This window comes from Suncus etruscus, chromosome 8 (genome assembly GCF_024139225.1).
Source record: "Suncus etruscus isolate mSunEtr1 chromosome 8, mSunEtr1.pri.cur, whole genome shotgun sequence".
Taxonomy (NCBI): Eukaryota; Metazoa; Chordata; class Mammalia; order Eulipotyphla; family Soricidae; genus Suncus; species Suncus etruscus.
This window is the reverse complement of record NC_064855.1, coordinates 92,620,570-92,636,358: the sequence shown is the minus strand read 5'-3', so window position 1 is coordinate 92,636,358 and position 15,789 is coordinate 92,620,570. Positions and strand designations below refer to the sequence as shown.

Sequence of the window (15,789 nt, the reverse complement as noted above, 5' to 3'; positions counted from 1 at the left end):
TTTCATCTCCACACGAACTCACACGCGATGCACACTTCAGTTGCTGCCCATGTAGCGGTCTGTCTACCATCTGCCCTCCTAACCAGCCCCCCCAAAGACGCCTCTGAATAGCCTTGCACCTTGGAAGGGGATAGTGGGGGGAGGCGTCATCCAAAGTCCTACCCCAGGGCAAGCTTGAAAGTACCATCCCGAAACGGGGTGATCGAGGTCCCTGCCCCCTGTAGAGACTGTCGTTGAGACTGGACACTAAACTTGGCTAAACTTGGAAGGACTTTCTAGAAGAGAAGCAGCCGAACCTGCTCCCCCAAACTGCATAAGCCAATTCCTTCCTAATTTCCCTGCGTTGGTCCTGGAAAGGGGCTGGAGCGCACTGCCACCTGGGGTGCTGGCAAACTTGGCTTGAGGGGAAAGGGAGAGCGAAGTCACTACTCACCTCCACCCAGCGCTGGGCCTCGGCAAAGGCGAGGGCGCAATCGGCCTCGGCCTCCTCCATCCCTGCAAGAAGAAGAGAGGGAGCGAGAGAGAAGGATGCGCGTGCGGAGAGGAGAGATGGAGGATACCGCGTGCGTCCTGGAGACCCGCCGAGATGCCCAAAACTCTCTTTCCCTTTGTTGTGTTCCGCAGCTGGACCTTCTGGAACTCTTCCGACGTGGGGGGAAAGAAACTGAGGTTCTCTTAGAAACTTCTGCAAAGGAGCCGGGCTCCCCGAGCACCGAGAAGACCAGGCAAGGGGTGCGCAAAAAGGCGAAGGGGAGGCTAGGTTGGCGCGCGGCGCACCCGGACCCCGGACGAGCGCTGCAGCAGGGCTTCCAAAGTGGCAGCGCCGCCGCCTGCCAGGGGAATCGCCCCGCCCCGGCCCGGCCCGGCCAGTCCCCGCTTCCGTCCGCCACACCCCCAAACCCCCCGAGCCACCCGGCGTCCCATATGGTCCCCTGTGCCTGCCAGGAGCAATTTCTGAGCGTGAAGCCAGGAATAACCCCTGAGCACTGCTGGATGTGACCCAAAAACCACAAAAAAAAAAAAAAAAAAAAAAAGAAGGAAGGTGTGACATGGTGCTTTTGATATAGTTTGACATTTTCTTCAAATAATAAGGGAAATAGGACTGGAGTGATAGCACAGTGGATAGGGTGTCTTTCATACTGCTGACCTGGATTCAATCCCCCACATACCATATGATCCCCCAAGCCTGATAGGAGTAAGCCCTGAGCTCAGAGCCAGGAGTAAGCCCTGAGCACAGTCCAGTGTGGCTCAAAAACCAAAATGATAATGAGGAGGAGGAGGAGGAGGAGAAGGAGGAGGAAGAAAGTTCCAGACTGATTTAGCTTCACTCATACTGTACAGGCACATTGTGTGTCTACTTATTTTTCCCTTCCTCAGCATGAAGAATTTTAAACTTTAAAGCAGCACTGTTTTCTACAGTGGCCCAGAGTCCAACAGATTAAGAGGGTTGTAGCTGAAAAAAACTCATAAATGAGGAGCTGTGGTAGGAGACTAGGGGGCAAATCTGTGGGATGGGGCACAGAGGAAGAAAACCAGGATGTTAGAAGTGGGTCACCGTTGAAAAACAATTTTCTAAAGAACCCCAAAATCAAAAATTTATAGTAAGGTTGGCCATGGCTGCCTTCCATGCCTTTAAATATAATGAAATGGTAACATGACAAAATGCTTCAGGTATTTCCTTCCCAGTTTACATATTAAGGTCAGATTTCATCTTAGTCAAGAAGGTGAAGTCTTTGATAATGATATTTGCTTCAAAACGTATAGATTTTAAATATTAACTAGAGGGGGCAAATGATAATAAGCAGGAAGATGACTTGCTTTTCAATCAACCAGGGTTTGATCCCTGACATCCCATATGGTTTCCAGAAATCAATAGGAGTAATTTCTGAATGCAGAAGCCATGAGTCACCCCTGAGTATTATTAGGTGTGGTCCTAAAACCCAAAAAAATGTAATAATGTAATAAAATGTAAAAATGTAAAAATGTAATAAAAATGTAATAAAAAATGTAATATTTAAGTTAAATAAATTAGTAGTAATAGTAATAAATAGTTTATTATTATAAAAGTACTGTATAATTATATCTATAATGTGCAATATAATATTATTAAAATTAATGGTAACAATTTAATTCATTAATAAAATATTAACTAAAGGGGTTGAAGTAATAGTATAGCAGGTAGGGCACTGACTTTGCATGCTGATGACCTAGGTTCAATTCCCCACATCACATATGATCCTGAATACTGCCAGGAGTGATCCCTGAGCACTGTCAGATATGGCCCAAAAGTCATAAAAGTAAATAGAAAAACATTAACTTAAAAGTATAATCATCAAGAACTTACTTAACAATATATGTTAGGAGCCAAAGAAGTAGTATAGTGTTTAGGGAGCTTGCCTTGCATGTAGCTGACCTGGGTTTTATCCCTAGCAGCCAAGTCCACTGGGAGTAATTCTTGAGTACACAGTCAGGAGTTATCCCTGAGTATCAATGGGTGTGGTTCCCCAAAAAATTTTTAAGAAGTTGGAGTCTTTACTACATCTATGCAAAAGAAAATCCTGCCACATCTGTCCCACCTTTTTTTCTTTTTTCTTCGTTTAATTTTATTTATCTCTTCTTAGATAGGGACTCCACCTTTTTTACAGGACCACTGAACATGAATCATCTTGTTCTGCCTCATATTTCTATGTCTTTCTACAAATTGAGGAGAGGAAAAATAGTGGATGAAACCCAGGGGCCAACCAGTCTCAAGAGTATTGAGTGGAAATCAAAAATGGTCAGACTTAAATACCCAAACCAAAGTCAATGACAATAGAATCAAGAGACCCAAACTACAACAAGCTATACACAAATATCACACTAGCAGTCCAGGGAGCTAAGTGTGAAGGAATGCTGGGAACTATAGCAGAGGAAGGTCAACACTGGTGGTGGAAATGGCCCTAATTCACTCTCATCATGTGCCTGAAATACAATTGTGAAAGACTTGTAAATCACATTGGTCTCAATAAAAAAAAATTAGAGAGTCAAAGCAGCTATAAAAGAAAGTCTGTACAATTCTTATATCTAGCAGTAAAGGTTATATAAGAAATTGATACTTAACAATATTGCAAACTACAGTGTCTAAACATGAAAGAGTGAAAAGAAAAATGTTCATCACAGAAGTAGGCAGGGAAGAAGAGAGGACAGGAGGAGACATTGGTGGCAGGATAAGTACACTGTGAAGGGTGTGGTCCATTTGAACTGTGTATCGCATAGCAATTCAATTGAAGAAAATTTTAAAAACATTTTGTTTTGGGCCGGGCGGTGGCGCAAGAGGTAAGGTGCCTGCCTTGCCTGCGCTAGCCTTGGACGGACCGCGGTTCGATCCCCCAGTGTCCCATATGGTCCCCCAAGCCAGGAGCAACTTCTGAGCGCATAGCCAGGAGTAACCCCTGAGCGTCAATGGGTGTGGCCCAAAAACCAAAAAAAAAAAAAAAAACCCAAAAAAAAAAAACATTTTGTTTTGGTTTTTGGCCACACCCAGTGACGCTCAGAGGTTACTCCTGGCTATGCACTCAGAAGTCACTCCTGGCTTGGGGAACCATATGGGACACCGGGGATGGAACCAAGGTCCATCGTGGATCAGCTGCATGCAAGGCAAATGCCCTACCGCTGCACCACCACTCTGGCCCCTAAATAAAATATTTTTAGAGGCTGGAGAGATAGCAATGGAGGTAAGGTGTTTGCCTTTCATGCAGAATGATGGCAGTTCGAATCCGGACATCCAAAAGGTCCCCTGTGCCTACCAGGGGTGATTTCTGAGCATAGAGCCAAGAGTAACCCCTGAACACTGCCGGGTGTGACACCAAAAAAAAAAAAAAAAAAAAAAAAAAAACTTTATATTAAAAAATAAATTGATAGGGGGCCGGAGAAATAGCATGGAGGTAACACGTTTGCCTTTCATGCAGAAGGTCGGTGGTTCAAATCCCGGCATCCCATATGGTTCCCCCAGCTAGGAGTAACCCCTGAGCGCGGCCGGGTGTGACCCAAAAAAAAAAAAAAAACAAAAAAAGAAAAGATACTTAAATAGTCTTCTAGAAGAAATTAGACATAAGTATTGTAAGTCAATAATTATAATTTAACCATTTTCTTTTGTGGCACATTTGGGGGAAAACCCAGAAATGAGCAATAGTCACTACTACAGAGAGTATTGGAGCTACCCCAGGTCAATCATTGGCTTCAGCCCTTTGAGCTACCTTCCTGGCCCCATTTGGTAACATATGATTTGCTGGACATTAATCTTTTACTTAGACATACTAGAACATATCAGTGTAAATGTTTGAGAGCAGTTATCAGCAATTCAGTGCATACACTCTTGGCTCTGCACACAGGAATCACTCCTGGCAGTGCATGGGGGACCATATGAGATGCCAGAGATTGAACCTGTGTTGGCCACATGTAAGGTAAGTGCCCTATTTACTGAACTATCACTTTGGCTCTAGACACAGATGCTTCTTACCAGCCATCTCCATGTACTATAAGGCCTTTGAGTTATGTTATATAAATGTCCCTAGGATCCCTAGCAAGATAAAAGTTTCACACTCATATAAGCACTTAAGCATCAAGCTGGTCATCCAGTTTTCAGGAATTAAAAAAGCAAGTTTGGGAGAACCTGATCAGCAAGGAATTCTTTTTACAGTCTTTGGAAAGGCTACATGGTTCATGGCATGACACTATTATTTGTCTGCAGAATTTGCTCAAAACTATATTCTCAGAGCAAAGTGGCTGAATGAGTTAAACCTCTTTTTCAAAGTTGAGCATATGTGACAGCAATTATCCTTATTAAAAGCTTTGGGTACATCAAACGTGTTTTGTGTGTGTGTGTGTGTGTGTGTGTGTGTGTGTGTGTGTGTGTGTGTGTGTGTTTAAGAAACACACCCAATAATTACCTTTGGAAACTAAAGAGTAAGCACAGGTACCCATAATTTATCATTTCCTCGGGCTCAAATACATTTTTGAAAGTTATTAGACTTAAGGAGTTCTACAAACATCAATTAAATCAGCCAACCTTTTCGTTGGAAACAAAACATTCATTCCTTCAGCAAACACCAGAGAACTTTCCATTATTTGTTGGGACTGGACAGCAGCAACAGGAACAATATAAACAACTCACTCTGCAGATGGCTACAGATAAAACAGTTCACTTAGAGAAGAGCATTTTCTTCTAACTAAATGGGCTGGGAAATTGAGTTCGTGTGGCTTTGTTTGTCTTACCTACATTCTTAAATCCAGGGCATTTCTATTACTCAGTGTTATGCTGAGAAGCAGTTTTTAAAAGATGAGTCAAGGTATAAGAAAAGCCAAATGATCTCAGCATAAGCAGCTCACCAGCCACACGCGTGTGGTATCCAGGTCACTATGCAAGGACCAAAACCAAAAAATCGAGTAAATTGTCACATTCAGCACCTGATTCCTCTGGCAGCTGTAGAAAAGCTCAAAGGATGCCCATCCCTGACACATGACTAAAGAAACATCCAGATGTTCCTCTTGCCCCGAACAACCTTTATTCTGGCCCCCAACATAGCCTCTGGTGAACTCAGAAGCTGGATCTTGAACCCACCCAAATGCAAAGCAAAGCAACTCTAAGAGAAACTCAGGAGCCTTGGAGACTACTTGCAAGAAGGGGTCCCCTGCACCTATGTGACTCACAGCAGAAACCGAACCCTCAGGATTTTAACTTCATGCTTTCTCCAGTGTCAGAAACCCAAAAGTCACTTTTTAAATGCTTAATATCACTGGGACCTAAGGCCGGGCAGAATGGCCTTTCCTCTTTATATGAAAAGTCAAGTGACAATTTTCAACTATGCCCATGGCCCAAATACAAAGAAGTTGGGGGCCCTCAAGGCTACAATACAGCTTAAAGTTTTCAGGTGGTCTATTAGCTTGTGAATAACAGGAACCAGAAATCATTTATTCACTTTGGTCGGAGATTCTACTTCTCTAATGAGTTAAAGGACACTATTGTGTTTCAAGTACAACTTCTCAGGCTGGCAAGACAGTTTAGAAAAAGATAGGGTATTTGCCATGCACAAAGCAGACATAAATGGGTTTAATCCCCAGAATCCCATATAGTCCCTTGAGCCTACCAGAATTAATTCCTGAGCTCACAGCAATGAGCAAGCCTTAAGCAGCACTGTGTGTGGCCCAAAAACCAAAACCAGATTATTTTAATGTAAGTTCTCTGTATATTGCTTCCCCTTATTTTTATTTTTTTCCTCTGGTTTTACATTTTGTTCCCACCCCTTGTGATTGTTGCTCAGAGGCTTCATGCTCAGAAGAGACGCCTAACAGAGCTCATGGGATCATGTATGGTGCCAGAATGGAGCCATGTTTGGCAACATTGTAAGGCCATCATCTTAACCCCCATACTATCTCCCTGGCCCTGCTTATTCTAGCTTTCGGAGTACCTTTGAAAGAACCAGAAGTATTGACACTGCTGAAATCCTCCCAGTTCCTCAGGAAATACCGTCAAGGATCTGTTTACACTTCCTAGAACCAGCCTGTCCTAAAGGCATCCCTTGCCCAGGCACTTCCTCCTTTGGAGAATTTTGTGAATGTTTTCATCCCCGGCTCTACCTCCAGTTACTGGTAGCTTTTCTCTCTCTTCAAATAAAAATGCTGTAATCAAGAAATTAGTAAATGCTGCATGAATAAAAATAAGTGATAATGAGGTATCAATTGATATTTTTTTTTTTTTTTTTTTTTGGTTTTTGGTTTTTGGGCCACACCCGGTGACGCTCAGGGTTACTCCTGGCTATGCGCTCAGAAGTTGCTCCTGGCTTGGGAGACCATATGGGACACCGGGGGATCGAACCGCGGTCCATCCTAGGCTAGCGCAGGCAAGCCAGGCACCTTACCTCTAGCGCCACCACACCAGCCCCATCAATTGATATTTCTACACACAAAAATAAAAACAAAATTTGACCTATAACAGAAGGGAGGCCCTCTGGGAAGCACTAAAGAACTTTCTTCAGTGTTTTCATTTTTTTTTTAAAGGTTGTGTGGTTTGTTTGTTTTCTATTGTGATGGATATATTGGGTATATGGATATATCAGCAAAATCTCCAGTAATGGCAGTTAAAAATCTATGGATAGGGACCCATGGCATGACTTAAAGGCTTAAAATGCTTGTTTTGCAAGTATGAGACTAGATTCCATCCCTGGTACCACCACATATGCCAAGCATATTCCACAAACTCTGCTGACTCCTGGCACTGTCATGAAAACCCTGGTGCACACATGTACACAAGTAAAATGTGTGGGCTCCAGAAGCATACATGTGAACACTACAGCAGATACAGCAAGCACTAGAGCCAGAATGTGTATGAAGACAAGGCCTGATGTATATACAAACCTAAAGAAAAAAAAAGAGAGAGGGGGAAGATCTTATGACCCATAGGATGTAAACATTACCCTAGTGAAAACTAACAATTGAGCATGCCCTAAAAGTGGTGTCGTAATGATAGTTGGAACTGATCAGTCTGGATAAGAACTGGGTGCTGAGAAGGGTTAAAGTGATATGCATAGCATCCCTTCAGCAACAATAGTGCAAACTACAAAGTCAAAAAGGAAGAGAAGGAAAGTGGTGGAAAAGTGAACATTGGTGGTAAAAAATGTGCACTGATGAAGGGTTGTATATATTCTGTGACTGAAACTTAATCATGAACAATTTTGTAGGGGCCGAAGTGGTAGCACAGTGGTAAGGTGTTTGCCTTGCATGCAGCTAATCCAGGACAGACGTAGGTTCAATCCCTGGCATCCCATTCGGTCCCCAGAGCCAGGAGCGATTTCTGAGCGCATAGCCAGGAGTAACTCTGAATGTCATCAGGTGTGGCTCTAAAACAAACAAACAAAACAAAAACAAAGTGTCCAACATCAAGATATCACAAATTGGCACCAGAAGCCTTAGTATAGTGAGCAGGGCACTTGCTTGCATTGCAAGCAGCCAACCTGGGTTGGATCCCCAGAACCCCAAGTGTTCTCCCGAAACCAACAGGAAAGATCTCTGAGTACAGAGCCAGGAGTAAACTTTGAGTACAGCTAAGTATCCCCCACCACACCCCCAAAAAACTCAGGAGTTTTCAAGTACAATGGCCCAAAGTCCAGAGGGCAAATGTAAGAGCCCCACTTCAGCTTCAACTCAAATGCTCCTTTCTCTGTGAGGGTGACTAACTCACCAGGCTGGCTCTGCCTAAAGGCCATCATTCACAATGAGCAAATTCCACTGCATGACTTATCTGTTAGCTCTCCGGGGGTTCCCTTCTTATCTGATCCTGGTGAAGCTGTGTTTCTTTCTGGAGGTTTGACAACTGGCTTTCTTCCTCTGAAGCCCCTGTTGGTGGTTAGTGTGTTTTTTCTTTTTCTAATTTCTCTGTTTCTCTCTTTCTCTCTTTGTCCCTCCTCCCCATATCTCTAATAAATTTCTTTAAAACAAGCTATGAGGAAATTTTTATAATTGGGGGCCAGAGCAATTAATTATACAGCAGGTAGAGAGTGCTTGCTTGCCTTGCAGGCATCACCGATGGGATGATCCCTGAGCACAGAGCCAGAAGTAAGCCTTGAACAAATTCTGTAAGGCCCCAAAACTAAATAATATTAATAATAATTTGACAGCTGAGCTGAGAATATAGCACTAACAGTTAGACTACAGGATTTTTTTTTTTTAGTTTTTGGGTCACACCCGGCGGTGCTCAGGGGTTACTCCTGGCTGTCTGCTCAGAAATAGCTCCTGGCAGGCACGGGGGACCATATGGGACACCGGAATTCGAACCAACCACCTTTGGTCCTGGATCGGCTGCTTGCAAGGCAAACACCACTGTGCTATCTCTCCGGGCCCTGCCTACAGGATTCTTAGGTTCAATTTTCAGTACCACATGGTCCCTAAAGCACCACACTTCAAGTAGCATGTGTGCATCACAAGGTATGATTCCTCTAAAAGAAAAATTGTCAAGGGCAGGAGAGATAGCACAGAGGTAGGACGTTTGTCTTGCACGCAGCCAATCCAGGGTGAATGGTGGTTCGAATCCCAGCATCCCATATGTTCCCTGGTGCCTGCTAGTAGCGATTTCTGAGCACAGGGCTAGGAGTGACCCACGGGTGTGAGATCCAAAAACCAAAAGAACAAAAAGGAAAAAGAAAAATTGTTATTAGATCTAAGAATGTGACTCAGTGACATAACTTATGCAGCCTATATTTAAGGCCTGGGTTCATTGTCTGGCACTAGACATACATATGCAAAAACCAGCAACATTTGCCTCGTAAACAGCAGGAACATAATAGGCTCTTCTTATATAATGAAGTGACTGAACACAAGCCCCATGTGGAAAAGCATTCATTGGGGTGCAGGGGCAGAGGGGCATGATTCAGGCCCAGGTTTGGAGCAAAAGAGGAAACGCTGAGTAGAGAGGCAAGCATGCATTGACACTGTCTTATAACTGTTCCACCACCCAAAAACTGCCCAAGCAACTACACTCATCGTTAAAAACACTGAAGCAAGTTTCGCCTGGGAAAAGAATGGGTCCTGATCCTTGAAATGGGTCCTGTTTTCCCTTAAACCTATAGTCTTAAGACTACATTTACACCACTGGCACTTAACGTACAAGTCTCATGCCAACTCCCAAATGCTAAAATGCTGTTCCTGAGTCACTCTGCTCAGAATCTTACAAGGGATCACAGACAGCATCAGACCACAGAGAGTAACAGAGTGAGCCCAGGGTGGAGCTGCAGCAAACACTTCACATAAGTTGATATTATGGGCACGGAAAGACTGGCTCAAAGAGGAGAAATGGGAACAGGGGATGAAGGGAGGCACAGTCCCAGAGCTAAGGCACTTGCTTCTGCTGGTTTGATCCTCCATTCCAGGTACCAAATACATATAGGGCCCCAAATATAGTCAGGAGTCACTCTTGAACTCCCAGGAATGGACCCTTTTTCACCTGCGTATTGTCTAAACTACCCCCCTCCAAGAAAAGGGGAGGATAAAAAGAAGGACCCATTTTTTTTTTTTTAGGAAAACACATTATAAGGAAAGTATACTAGGGTAGAACTAGCACCCAGTGAACAGCAAAATGTCAAACAATTAGGGAGAACAATTACCCTAAGTTCCACATCTCCTTCATCTGCCACACCTGCCACGGAGGGCCAAAGAATTTTAAGTAGCAGAGTCAGGACTTGAACAATGATTTGTTTCCCAAACTCTAGAGTGGGTTTCTTTTCTAGCTTTGTTGAGATCAGTTGTCGTGCAGCACAATGTAAGTTTAAGATAAAGCACTTAAGAACTAGACACAGATGCTGTGAAATAAGCAAAACACTAAGATTAAGGAATCTTCCATTCCTATCACCACACACACTTGGCCAAGTTGTCTGTTTTTTTCCTCCCGAGATAGAAACTTCTCAAATCTACTCTCTTGGTAACTTTTGAATAGAAAGTAAAAATACTGTTAACTATAATCATCATAAATTGAGGGAAGGTGATTAAAGATACAATCTTCCAATTATAAGAAAAATAAGTACTAGGTATATAGTGTATATAACAGCAATCTCTTTCACTTGTTTTGTTTTAGGGCACACACGGTGTTGTTCAGGGCTTGTTTCTGGTACTGATTTGGTACCATACAGTGCCAGGGTTTGAGTCCAGGCCTCCCACATGCAACATATGTGCTCAGCCTATTGAGCTAACTCCCTAGCCCCCAAAACTGAAACTTAATCTCTATGTGATCTGGACAACTATACAAGGAATTGTGGAGAAAATAACCAAAAAATATAGACCGACATCTAAGCAGAGACAAGTTTGTCCAGGGACGTGAATGAGACAATTAATAATACAATATAGACTTGGGGCCAGAGAGATAGCAAGGAGATAAGGCGTTTGCCTTACATCAGAAGGTCATTGGTTCGAATCCCGGCATCCCATATGGTCCCTGAGCCTGCCAGGAATGATTTCTGAGCATAGAGCCAGGAGTAACCCCTGAGCCCTGATGGCTGTGACCCAAAAAACAAGAAAAATATATAAAATATATACTTGTGAAATTTTTGTGAGGACTAACAAAATTTTAAAGCTTAATTTCAGCTGCAACAACTAGAATAAGTAAGACTTTCTAACATTTACAATTTAAGGGGAAGGGTTGGATCACACCCAGCTGTGCTCAGGGGTTATTCTTGGTGGTGCTTAAGAAAGTATATGGGGTACCTGCGTATACAAACAGAGTTGACTGTGTGCAAAGCAAACACCCTACCTACTGTACTATCACTCTGGTCCCTAAATTTTACAATTTTTTTTTTTTTTTTTTTTTTTTTTTTGTTTTTTTAGGTCTCACCCGGCAGTGCTCAGGAGTTACTCCTGGCTCCATGCTCAGAAGTCGCTCCTGGCGAGCACGGGGGACCATATGGGACGCCGGGATTCGAACCGATGACCTTTTGCATGAGAGGCAAACGCCTTACCTCCATGCTATCTCTCCGGCCCCCTAAATTTTACAATTTTTAACAAATCTGTATCATCATAAAATTTTTCTGTGGAATTTGTATCACTCCCATTTATTCCTAACTTTGTGCTTAAGGGACCATATCATGTACCTTGGATTGAAATGGGGTCAGCCTTATGCAAGGAAAATACCTAACCCCTGTACCTAACCCCTGTACTAATATCTAAAACATTTTCTCACAGATCTTTCAAGTTTTATATCCATTCATTAAAATTATTTCTATTTTCTAGAAAGGCTTTGATGAATTTGTTTCACATAGTCCTATTGCTGTTTGAAAAGCAATATTATAAATCCAGGAGATTTTCACTGAGTCTCCAGTGACAGGCACTGACAATTCATGTTCTAAGAAAACTATTAGAGAGTAAAAAACAAGATGGAAAACTAGAAAGCAGAGAAAACCCATTTGGGGGGTTTATCCATAGGAAAGGGAAGGCACAGAAAGCAGTGGGTAAATAATCAGCACCAGTGGGTCACAACAACAGTACAGTGGATGGATACTCTCCCTAAAAGTGATCTACCAGCTTGGTTCAATCCCCCAGAACCCCAGAAGTTCCCTACAGAACTGATCTCTAAGTGTAGAGCTACAAGTAAATCTTGATTGCCACCAGGTATGACCCCAATACAAACATTTTAAAAATAAAGCGAACAAAAAAATAAGCACCAAAGGGAAACCAAGTTGTCATCATCATAGAGGAAAATAAACTGGAGTCATCGATATGCGTAACAACTCTAAGTAACTGGGGAAGAGTTCACATTCAGATGCTTGGCAAGAAGCTCAAGTTGGCATCTCTGAGGTCCTTCTACAAGTGACAGGGAAACTGAAAACACTGAACCCAGAGATAACAGGAAGGACAGGTGAGCAGCAAGTTAATCCATCAGTCTGCACTGCCACGGCCGTGACAATTAAGGCTCAACCTAGATAATATCAACATGCAGACTCACTACTTATGACCACCCCACACAACATTGGACCCAGGTTTCAGTCTCATGGGTATTTTATCCATTCATGACCAGGTTTTTAAATGCCACGAGAGACAGCTATTAGGAAGAGAGAATTAAAAGGTACTGCCTGAAAAGAATTAAAATTAGAGGGCCCAGCATGAAATTTCTACCACTCCCTCACTGACTCCATGTCCTTGCTAGAATCAGACTCCCCTTTGCCTTTGCCTTCAAATCAGCACATTTTCTGCTTTAAAGTAGCATTCAGGGTTGGAGAGAGCTCAAACATCTGGAATATATGCTTGCATAAAAGAGGTCAAATTAGACACCCCCAGGTCAATGTGTTTCCCCAAACAATGCTAGGACCAACTCTGAGCAAATGACAGTAGCCCCTAATGCACCACTAAGCCATAACCTCCCCAAAAAGTAAAATTAAATAAAAATCAGATAGAGGATGGAAATGAGAATGACATACTGACATGGCCTCATTTCATCAAAAGTTTAGATGGATATTAATTTCTCAGCCTTAGGCTAGTCAAAGTTATAGCTAGGAGTAAAGGTAACAGATATAATATACATCTAACATTAGATCATATAAATGTATATGAACTCATACGTCTATGAATTACTTATGTGACAGTATATATAAAGGCAGAGAGAAACTGCAGGAGGTAAGGCACTTGCCTTGAATGCAACTGACCCTAGTTTGAATCTCTAGCTAGCACTACATATGGTCCCCCAAGAATGGCCAAGAATAACTAATTCCTAAAAGTTAGGAGTAAGTCTGCCATGTGACTAGGTGTGACCCCAAAAGAATGCAAAATTATTTATAAATTACCCTCTGAGATTAGCATCCTAGCTTTAAATTAGGGGCTCAGGGGTCAGAGTGATAGTAAAGTAGCCTTACACAAGGCCAACCTAGGTTCAATCCTTGGCATTCCCCATAAAATACCCCAAGTCCCTCCAAGAGTGATCCTGAGCACACAGACAGGAATCAACCCTGAACCCTGTGGGTGTGGCCCAAAACCAAATAAATAAATAAATAAGGAATCTAAGGAGTTAAGAGGTTGTAGCAATGAATCACTCACAGGTCATCTTAGCAAGATCAGTACTTTCAAACATGAGTTGGTCAGAAAGGCAAAGCTAAGGAGACAAATTTGGAGACATTAACTGGAGAACTAAAAATAAATCTAACAAAGAACCAATGCTGTCACTTCAAATACCCAGGAGTAGCCCCTGGGTATTGTGAATATGTAAGTTATCTTCGGTGCATATGCTGTCTTGCTCCCTGTAGTACTAGAAATATTTATTCCCTTGCACTACATTATAATATAGTGATGTCTTCAGAAAGATTCGACTTTCTGCTAAAGATGAACAGAGTGTCCAATCACCACTAAAAAATGGGAGTGGAAGGCTGGCATACTAACCACATCCTGAGGCTTTTGGGGGAAGAGTGGCAGATTTTGGGTCACATTCAGCAATGCTCAGGAACCACTTCTGGCTATGGGACAGGAGCGGGGTAGAGAAATCCACAGGCATTGCAGGGAGTGAACGAGAAGCAGGCATCCTGCACTAATCTCTCTGGCCCTACTCTGAGATTTTTTTTTTTTTTGCCATGACACTCTTCCCCTAGGCTTATTAGATACAAATTTCTCATGAAATTTCTATCCAGTTAGGAACTTGTTATAACAACCTTGCTAGATTTCAAACATCCGCACACTGAAAATGAATGGAAAATCCCACCACTGATTTCCTCAAGAATATGTAGATAGAAACTCCACAGGAGCCCTGTATGACCAAAAATTATTCCTAATTTTCTTCCCTTCTTCCTCCCTCCGTCCCCTGCACAAAGAGGCAAACTTAATTTCTTTTCTAAAATTATGTAGGGACAAACATTACTAATGGAAAATTACCTTTGGAAAGAAACCTTGACTTTCCAAAGTGTATAAATGAGGGAAGTTATTTCTCTTAACTACATTGCTGGAATTTTTCCACTCTCATTTCAATTCAAAATAAGGTGTTTATTCTTCTCCCAGCCTCCTAGTCGTCCCCCCCCCCCTTTACTACACCTTTCTAAGTCACCTTCAGACTTGGTCAAAGACTTGGTCCAAATTGACTCCAAGAGACCATTTCTTAAAAGCCTCTTCCCCTCTACAGTTTACCAGGTATCACTACTCACATTCTTTATAATGTGTAAGAACTATAACATTTATTAACTCTTCTTCATCTTCTACATATATGCATGTGTTTCTTTAGGATAAGTGTCTTTATTTTGAAACTCTCTTTACTTTGGGACACTTGAATATCTTGGCTTTTTTTCTCGTGAAATCATTTTACAGCTAATTTGAATTTTTAAACACGCAGCACACGTGACATCCAGAACTCAATGTCTGCAAGTCTGGTGCAGGGAGGACCACAATGTTCTGACAGGCAACTAACTGTTCCTGATTCGCTTCCGCCGAGAAGCCTTCTTTATGCCTCACTTTAAAAGTCAGCTCGCCTTGATTTATTTACAAGGCACACCCAAAACGTACCTAACGTTACAATGCAAAGGTTCGGCTCCTCCAAGAGAGCAACTTCCCATGAGCCTTTCTATCTAGTTAGAAAAACTGCAAGCTACTCGGGTAGACCTACCGCAGAGCTCAGCCCTGGGGCTCTGTCAAAGAAGCTCTCTCTGCTTCAATGCGATCAGAAAGTAGAGGTGGGGGACTTGCGGATCTCATCTCAGGCTCAGTTGCTAAAGGAACAACTCTGGGCTAGAGAGATAGCACAGCGGTAGGGCGTTTGCCTTGCACGCAGCTGATTCAGGAAAGACGGTGGTTCGAATCCCAGCATCCCATATGATCCCCCGTGCCTGCCAGGAGTGATTTCTGAGCGCAGAGCCAAGAGTAACCCCTGAGCGCCACTAGGTGTGACCCAAATAAATAAATAAATAAAGGAGCCATTCCCCAATGTTGGCTGGCAGGATCCCTCAAGACCTATGGCTGCAAACTTTGAAGCGTGCCCCAAGTTTGCCTCCCACGCCACCCCTGGGCTGGCAGAGAGATACAAAAAAAAAGCATCCCCGGGAGCGCCCCAAGGTATTTCATCTCCACACGAACTCACACGCGATGCACACTTCAGTTGCTGCCCATGTAGCGGTCTGTCTACCATCTGCCCTCCTAACCAGCCCCCCCAAAGACGCCTCTGAATAGCCTTGCACCTTGGAAGGGGATAGTGGGGGGAGGCGTCATCCAAAGTCCTACCCCAGGGCAAGCTTGAAAGTACCATCCCGAAACGGGGTGATCGAGGTCCCTGCCCCCTGTAGAGACTGTCGTTGAGACTGGACACTA

General features: G+C 43.0%; 1 long non-coding RNA gene across 1 annotated transcript in view; it reads right to left on the bottom strand.

The window, feature by feature from the left end:
• Nucleotides 1–15,789, bottom strand: part of LOC126016370 (uncharacterized) — a 127,304-nt gene that overhangs the window by 111,281 nt on the left and 234 nt on the right. The gene's annotated exons all lie outside the window — the stretch shown is intronic.